Here is an 8,627-nt window from a genome sequence, read left to right on the forward strand (position 1 = left end):
GATGTAAAAGAGGAATATTACGACAAACAGAAGTTCTCCCTTTCTGTGAAGAAAGATAAAAGACTGATTCAGTATATGGGGGAAGGGGGGAAGACCCTCTGCAGCCTTTCACAGAGGAAACATCTTTGGGAGCAGGGATGTTCTCATGAAAAATTGGATCCTGGTTTTTGTGAAGCAAGCCAGCTCTCCTACAGACTGAACTTTTGGGGGAAGATTTTCTTTATTAGATAAGAAAGGTAACTATTAAATGTAGACCCAGATTCATGTTTTATGATTTCGTTTTGTATTGTAACCATTTGTTTCCACCACACTCTCTTGTGTCTATTTAACTCTCAATTCTTTCTTAAATAAACCTATTTTGTTTTATTATAAGTGCTCACAAAGTGCTGTGTGATTTTACAGGTACAATGATTTAAGGTAAACTGGGGTACCTTGCTCCTTTGGAAGCAGAGGATCTGAGATTTCTGTGAGTAGCCAATGTCAGGCTGGATGTCACAAGGGAACGATTCAAAGGGACTCAGGGACTGATGTGACCCTATTGTTAACCTGCAAGGCAAAGACAGGGCTGGCATAGTCCAGAGGAGAGTGCTTGGGTGGCTGAAAAGCAGGCGGTGTTGTTGTGTTTATACCCAATTACCACAAGCAACGCTCTCTCACACTGGTGGCAGGGGGTAACAAGGTGAGTCACAGTTCTGAGTGTCCCAAGAACTGTCACAGTAGTGTTTTACACCCACTGTGTAAATGACTGCACAAGGTGCAAGGCTGGGGAGAATTAGCCCCAGTCCTCAACAAAATTCTCAGAGTGGTGAACACTTTTTAAGAGCTCAACATTTAAAAAGAAAGCTGTTTACTTTTCATTTATTTTTCATCAATTCCCCTGTCACATCTGCCAGTTATACAGAAGATGGACTGGATTCAGTCCTTGTTTGCACCAGCTTCTGCCAGCTAAACCCTGGAAGTATAGCTTAGGCAGCAAAGTCTCACATCAGAAGAGGAAGCAGCAGTGGTGTAAAGTGCATGGAACCTCTCCTGTCAGGGGGCTGTAGTAAGAAGTTGCAAAGCAAAAAATGCCCAGTAGTCACTGAGAATGGGTAGTGGCCAGTCCAACCAAAAGCTGCACTGATTCAGTACAACTCCTTGGTAACCTCTACTGGCTGGGTTCATAAAATCAGTGGGAATTAAGGCCTCCATCTTCTGGTGAAAACTCCATGGGAACTCAAGATGCAATGCAATCATTTGCCTTCCCCTGGGGTGAATCCTCACTAGGTTACAAGGGGCTTTGTTGGCACAAGAAATTCTTTCTTGAACATGGGTGACAGGAATCGTACACAGTATTCCAAATAAGGTCTAACCAGTGCCCTGTACAAAGGCCCTAATACGTCTCTGTCTCTACTGGAAATGCCTCGCCTAACACATTGTAGGATTACATTTGTTGTTTTCACTGCCACATCACCTTGGTGGCTCATAGTCAATAAGATTGGTGCCAAGACAGATCCTTGAACTCCGCTAGTATACTCCTTTCAGTCCGATAATTCACCTTTCAGCACAACTCATTCCTTATCCATCTTAAATACTTGTACCAATCCCCATGTTCCCTAATTTAACGAATAATTGTTAAGACAGCTGGACAGATTTGAGTGCAGTTGCATGATGGTGTTGCTTGTGATGAAAGGGGGTAGGGCTCAACAGCCCTGTGGCTCACTGCTTGTTTATGTCTTATATTTCTAAAGCTCATGCTTCAGGGTTGCAGCCAGCCACCAGCAGGGATGAGGAAGGGATCTCCCTTCATAATACAAATACATAATACAAGCTGATACAAATATATAAACAAGATTATCATACTTGGCAAATTGTAACATTTTCACAGATACCTCACAGGGCATATCTGGTCAAATTCCTTGCGATTTTATAATATTGGCAGCAACGATATCATAGTGTCCCACATATTCCAAACAGTGTCACAACACCCTTCTTGCCTATTTTATAAGTATACATTTACTCTGTCTGTATCAAAGTGTCTCAATGACTTCCGTATTTCTACTGTATTGTTTTCCGGTGGAAGGTACACTATTACTGTATACTTTTTTGTGAATTTATCTGGCACTGTTCTCACAAAATTTGTTTAGTCGTGAATTAGCTCCTTGATCTCTTGGGACAGCTTACAATACTACTGCTTTAGATTTAGTGAAGGTGTGATTCTTGGGATGAGACTTCGTCATTTTCCTAAAGCTCATTATACCGTCATGATATTTTATAATATTTTAAAATTACATTTATATTATTATGATACATTTACAATTGTGTCCAGCTTTCATAAATCCCACGATGTGTTTTTTTCCCTTTATGAATTAACGTAGCCTGGATAATCTACTTTGACTTCATTTGGTGGCACCAAGGGGTTCTGTCTGTGATCAGTATGAAGTTCTTCCTGGGCTGCCACAGAATGGAACAACAAAGAGGAGCCTGCCTTTGATTGTACTATTTGAGCTGCTGTTGATGCCTGCTATAACTAAGGGGAAGAGGTCAAGAGATGGCTGAGCATGCATGAAAGGAAAAAGGGAGTGAGAGGAGAACAGAGCAAACTTCTCGATTGACTCAGGTTCTGGTTAGAGGAAAAGGCTGTTGTCACTGCTTTGATGGAGGCAGCACTCATCCGTGCAGCTGCAGATAAGTGAAAGGCAGTCCCAGGTGTTCTGTTAGGACTCTGGGAAAGAGCAAAGTTTTCCCTGAGACTCCCAGAGAGTCTCACTGCATCTGTCAGGGGAAACTATCCCAAAAGTAGTAGGGCCAATGATCTTCTTGGGAGCAGGATGTGAGGCCAAATGGACCAGAGAAAACAAAGAATGAGTAAAAGGAGTTTCAGGAGCTGTTACAGAAGAGCTGTGGTATGGAGGAGGCGAGACCTGCCTCTTTCTCAGTGACTTTTTGCTGATTGCAAGGAGAAGTCTACTGGACCTGCTGGTAACATGCGTCTCAGCAAGCCCTGCTCACGTGTTCCACTTCACTCCACCTGGTGAATGGAGCTAATGACGTTTATTGGTCTATACGTCTTTATGTGAAATTAGTTGGTATAAATTCATTTCCTAACGGACTAGTATCAAGATCACAGCTGCTAATAAAAGGTTCAGGAATGAGTGGATCAGGGAGACTGAACTCTTCTTCCTTCTGCAGAAGTGGTCCATGCAGATCAAGGTTGAAGAACAATAAGAAGACATTATGGAAGGAAGCCTCCCGTGTTGGTACCCACATAGTACGTGTTCTCTTGATAAACAGCATACTTCAGTCTCCAAAGCTGTCAAGCCATTAATTTTCACCACCACTATCCCCACCTATATAAAATATATCACGTCTTTTGTTCAGTCTTGTGTAACAAAGACAGTGTCTGCAGAACAATGTGTACTGGTTACAGAAAAAACTGCCCTCTGACACAGAGATAATGTGGAAGGCACAATGGGGGAGTGATCCTTTAAGCTTGCATACCTGAAAGATAACACCCAAGTGCCAAGGTCAGTTTCTTTTTCTCTCTGTTATGTCTTCATACCAAAGAGTCTTTATACAATTGCATCTATTTATTGATGAAATAACTTAAATCTGGAAAATCGGCAGAAGAGCAGCAAAGACACTAGCAGGTGAAAGACACTGCTGATTTAAATTTATAAACCAACTGCCTGTCAAACTTCCTTTGGTATAATTTAAACTAATCTAGTCACACAAAATCACTTTTTTATTTTTCCACCAGTCCTTGGTCTCTTCTGAGTCCTTGACCTTATTTTTCCAGCTCTGCAAGTTCCTGCTGGTCAAAATGTCAGATTTGCTGAAGTCTTGGTTGTAATTATCGTTCCTGCTGACTTATGTCTTTGTACTGTTCCACCTCCATTCTTTGCCAGATGTGGAACATCTTGATCATTCGTCCATATGTGCCCATTTCTAATTGCTGTATATATCTACCACAGACACTCTCTATTAGAGGTGCCCTTTAAAAATATTCTTGAGGTAGGGGAGCTCTTTAACTTCTTGTATAGGATGAACTTTTCACATGGGAACAAACATGAAGAGACCATTTATAGAAGAAGCAGTTTAGTGTGCCTGTGTGCTCTTGCTGCTAGTTACAGAATATATTTCTCCTTTCTACTATATTAGATGGGTGGAAAGTAATTACCTATACTGGGATTTGGCCAGGGCACTGGGCCTGACACTCTTATTTTTACAAAGAGTGCAGCTAGATTTCTAATAAGCAAACATGGTCAGGACCTCAGTTTTGAGTTTCAGTTGACAGATAGCAGCCCCCAGCAGCAAGCATCCCACTATCACTGTGCTCGAGCATTGAATAAGATGGAAGAGTGCAACCAACTAAATTTTCAGTACAGTTTCCTTGGAGGATTACCCAATCCAATGTTAATTATTTTAGGAGGACTGACATGATCACTGCCAAAGTTGGATGTTTCTTCTAGCAATCTGCTCTCTGGAAAACAGGAGAGACAGTATTTTGTGCAGTTTCTCCTAAAATAAATAAGCAGGGCTCTCTCTTAAAATAGAGTTCTTTGTTTCTTAAGCAAATAAGCAAAACCAGTGGCTTGTGAGAAGGACTTTGGATTTGGGCTCTGCCACAGAAATAGTGAAAAAAATCATGGTTCAGACAACAGCAAGGAAATATTGTGTTAAATCTGCCACAGTTTTCCCTAGAAGGGACATGAAATCTATCTTCTCCCAGCCTACCAGAACAAGAAACTGATTCTGTAATTTTAAACCATATTCAGCTTCTACATTTTACTGGTGTCTTATGAAGAAACAAATTTGATTCTTTCTGTATCAGGTAAGCTTCTATAGCTTCACTGTGGGTAACTTCTGAGTAGGTCATAAGAACAGAATGTTTCAATGACCTCAGGGCAGGGGTATTTTTCATTGTGGCTAGTGTAACAACTGGATAAAATACAGCGAGAGTCAGGGATACCTTGGCTGAAGCAGTCTTTTAGAAGGGAGAAAAGGGAAGCAGTCTCTCTTCTTTCTGTATTGCTTCTTGAATCTTCAGAAAGTTTGTGGATGGAGTTGTCTAGTTGGGGGAGGATGCCTTTTATCTCTGCCATACACTTTTTTTCAAGGAAAGGCCCATTTGTCATAGGCAGCAATTGACTCTTCAGCTGAGGGACTCCAGGTACATTATAAAGTAATCTTCACATCCCTCTGAGTTAGGTGATTTTATTCCCCTTTTACAGATGAGGAAATGAAGGTACAGAAAGTTTTAGGACAAACATTTTCAGAAGTTGTCTCTGTTTTTTTTGGTGCCCTACTCAATACAACTAGAGCCTGATCATCAGGGTGTTGAGCACTTCCCGCTTATCGACTTCATTTGGAGTTATGGCTGCTCAGCACCACTTAGAACCTGGCCCTAGATACTGAAGTTAGATACCCACTATTAATGGATACCTGAAAATGTTGGCCAAGTCACTTAGGTTTAAACCACACAGCTAGTCAATGTTAGAACCTAGGAGTCCTAGCTTCCATTCTGATGCGTTAGCCACTAAAGTACACTGAAGACAGATGTAGAATTCTTCCTTTGTACAATGCTTTCATGTCAGAGAGCTTCATATGTAACAGAAGTGTTACATATCCATGATCAAACCTGAGATGTTCTTATGAGGGTGATATATGGTTGCTGAAAATATTATGTGCCAAAAGTTAGTTACAAATCAACATGGCTAAAAAAAGAGCGATAATATGGGTGATACAATATTTACATTGGTCTGTTCTGGGAGTATCAAAGACTCTGATTCCCACTTATCTAGGCTCTCTTGATGTCTAGTTCTTGGGCTTAAAACACCACTTATAAACAGGGCATTTATCTGAGTTCTACTCTGCCTATCCCCAGGGGCTGCTCCAGGAACACAGAAGGGCTGCTTGATCCTGCTACTCCCCACCAGTCTCCCACACTCCACACTGCCTGGCTCCTGCTCACAGCTACAGGCCAGAAATTACCTATATGCCCATTTCATTTCATTTCACTTTCTCCTGCTATTTTAATTGTTCTGTTATACAAGCTGTCTGCTACATTTATTATTGCTGCCACATTATTTGTCATATATCAGTGGTCTCCAAACTGGGGTGCGCGAGATGATCCCAGGGGGTGCGCAGCAGCAGGAGCGCTGCCGGATGGCACTCTGCTGCTTTTTTTCTTCGGTGACAGCTCTGCATGTCTACCGCTGGTGTTCCCCTCCAGCGGCGCGTCTGCGGCAGGTCTTCCAGTCTTTTTCCGTTGGTGGCACGTCTGCGGCAGGTCTTCCGGTCTTTGCCCTGGGGGGTGCGCGAGCCAAAAAGTTTGGAGACCACTGATATATAATGACTCTAAACTGTTGTTTAGTCTGCCTTTGTGCTTCTTTCATTACTGAAGTTTTCTACTAATTTATTTCTCACCATGTGTCCTGTACGTTCAGGACTCTACCCTGTATCCTCTTCCTTACTTGAGTCTCTCTTTACTCCATTCCTATACCAACTTCTCCTTCCTCTAACTCCACTTCTTCTTACCCTCACATGAGCCCTATTACCTTCTTTTCTCATTGTTATGGCACCAGTCTTTATCCCACCATTGCTCATTCTCAGTGGCCTTCTTACTTCTCCATTTCTTCTGTCTCAGTCTTACTTTAGTGACCTCTCTCCCATCCTAATGCTCCTTCAGACTTTCCTTTTTCTGTTGCCTGTCTACAGGCAGCCACGATTCATTCTCATTCTTCCCATCTCATGCTTCTACAATTTGTGCTCCTTCTTTAAAACTCTACAAGTCTTGATCTCTTTATCTCCTGTTACCTCATTATTCTCACAGAAATCCCCCACTCCAACTCAGCTTCTGTTAATGCTATCTCAATGATCTTTTCTCTCTTTCTCTCCACTTGACCTAAAGCTATAGCAGAGTGAAGTTCCCTTTCTCTCTCTTCTTCTCATTCACCTCCCCTCTACTCAACTGCCACACACCTTCCTTCTCTGAAGTTGCTTCCATCAAATATTTCTGCTCCCTTTTCCTTTGTGTGACCATCATTATTACTGGCTTGGCTCCTCATTGTCTTATTTAACTTTGAGATCTGTCTTCTTTTAATCTCAATTTCTACCTTTATACAGGGTGACTTCAACTTGCACAATAGCCCACCTGAATTCTCAGCCCCTCAACTTCCTCATTTAACAGTCATCTTTTTGATCTACTCCCTCTGTCTGTGTTGATCCTGTCTTAACCAAGAATTGCTCTTTCAAACTCCATGGTCACTTTATTTTATTATGTCACCCTTCCTTAATAGTGCTTACTCCCCTCTCTCATCCATCTGATCACCTACTCCTTTAATGACCTTCAGTTTTTTACCCTATGATTCTCTGTAGCTCTTAGGCCCTGCTGCCCCTTCTGAACACTCCCTTTTCTCTGTGATCTTCATCTTTAATGCCAGCCTCTCCTCCACTGTTGAATCCATTGCTTTTTGAATGAGTGAAAGCTAAAACCAAGGAAATAAGAGCAAGGAAATGACTTAAGCCCATCATAAATCTTATACTAACCATGAACCAAATAAGGACATTTTACTTACCAAGCATGAGGAACTGCAAATATTGCCACAACACAGCAACTTTAATTCTGACCAATTAATTGCTTATTTTTTTTTAAAAAAATCTAGCTTTTTAGTCTCAAGGCCATGTCTGCCCTCGGAAAAAATGTGTGTCTAACATGTTAACTTACCCCTATTTGAAATCCGAGGGTGGACAAGGCAAGTTGTAATTTTAATGTTAGCTCATCCTGTAATCCCAAATCGCTTCTTGTACCTTCTCAGGTGCCAAAAGCCCCAGTTGCCTCCTCCTTAGCGACCAAAATCTCCCTCGCTGTTTATTTTGGTTTGCCATCAAATCAGTTTATTGTCTATTCCAATTTGCTAACATTTCTTTTTAATTATGTAGGATTTTTCAATAAATGATCAGAAGGAAATTAACTGAAAATCAGATCTGTATGGTGGAATTTCCCCACACCTCCCCCATTCTCCAGTCCTAGTAAATAAAAATAGTGTAGCAATCTGCCATTATCTCATTTAAAATTTGTTTCTGCTTACAGTTTATGGCCACACTAAATTTCCACTAGAGCAACAGCCCATTATGTAAATTCATTTCAGGCTTTTGCAACAGAACTAGTTGTATTTTAGTGGTCCCTGACTGCCTGTTTGCACAAAATTACAACAAAACCCCAAATAGTAAATTACAATGGAACACAACTTTTATATGTTGGGCTTACAGTAGTTGAAAGCTTAAGGTTCAGTAGCATTCAATTACCATTTTATAAAAGGCCATATTCAGATTTAAAATTTATGAATAATCTTGAAATGGCAAGATGTGATTAACTGAAAACATTTGTGCCACATATTATAATTAACATTAAGTGCAGTTGGAAGTAAGAAATTGTTTAATAACAAATTAACATTAAACAAACAACTTTGCACAGAGTAAACACAAGAAGGGTTCGGAGACTGAAAATCTTTTCCCATGAGTGGGACTTTAAGAAGTGGTACTGACTGTTTGCATGATTTTTAATCATTCTTTGCTATGGTTCTCCTTCTTGATTCCCTGTCTCTTCACGCAATCAGCTGCCTGTGTTTACATCTCATCCATGC

Source organism: Lepidochelys kempii, chromosome 6 (assembly GCF_965140265.1).
Source record: "Lepidochelys kempii isolate rLepKem1 chromosome 6, rLepKem1.hap2, whole genome shotgun sequence".
NCBI lineage: Eukaryota > Metazoa > Chordata > Testudines > Cheloniidae > Lepidochelys > Lepidochelys kempii.